At 50.5% G+C, this 386-nt stretch overlaps 1 protein-coding gene and 1 pseudogene across 4 annotated transcripts in view; one reads left to right on the top strand and one right to left on the bottom strand.

Annotated features, from left to right (window-relative positions):
* NKAIN2 (Na+/K+ transporting ATPase interacting 2) overlaps positions 1–386 on the bottom strand; it is an 805,068-nt gene that overhangs the window by 128,214 nt on the left and 676,468 nt on the right. The window lies entirely within an intron of this gene.
* LOC102241281 overlaps positions 1–386 on the top strand; it is a 9,302-nt pseudogene that overhangs the window by 469 nt on the left and 8,447 nt on the right.

The raw sequence follows: 386 nt of genomic DNA, 5'->3' as shown, positions 1-386 counted from the left end.
CTCCCCCTCCCCCTCCCACCCCTGGAAACCATGGTTGGTGGTCCCTACACTGAAGCTTTGCCCCCTCCCCCGCTCCAGGCCGGCAGAGAGGAAGGTGATTTGCCCCCACTGTGGTGGCATATTGTGACCAGACCCCAGGAGCACCCCACTCACACACACACACACACACACACACACACACACACACACAGAGAGAGAGAGAGAGAGAGGAGACACCTCACCAGTTCAGCTTACAAGTGATATAAGTTACAGAAAATATACACACTTGCCCTAATAAAAATAACAAGATATGTCTGATGTGTTCTGTCTGAGGAGCAACATGATGCCAGGTGACTGTGCCACTGTCTTACCATGTTTCTTATCAGTTGTGCATATGAAGAAAAGTG

This window comes from Myotis brandtii, unplaced genomic scaffold (assembly GCF_000412655.1).
Source record: "Myotis brandtii unplaced genomic scaffold, ASM41265v1 scaffold123, whole genome shotgun sequence".
Classification (NCBI taxonomy): Eukaryota; Metazoa; Chordata; class Mammalia; order Chiroptera; family Vespertilionidae; genus Myotis; species Myotis brandtii.
Note: the sequence above shows the minus strand (reverse complement) of the source record. Positions and strands in the feature narration are given on the sequence as shown.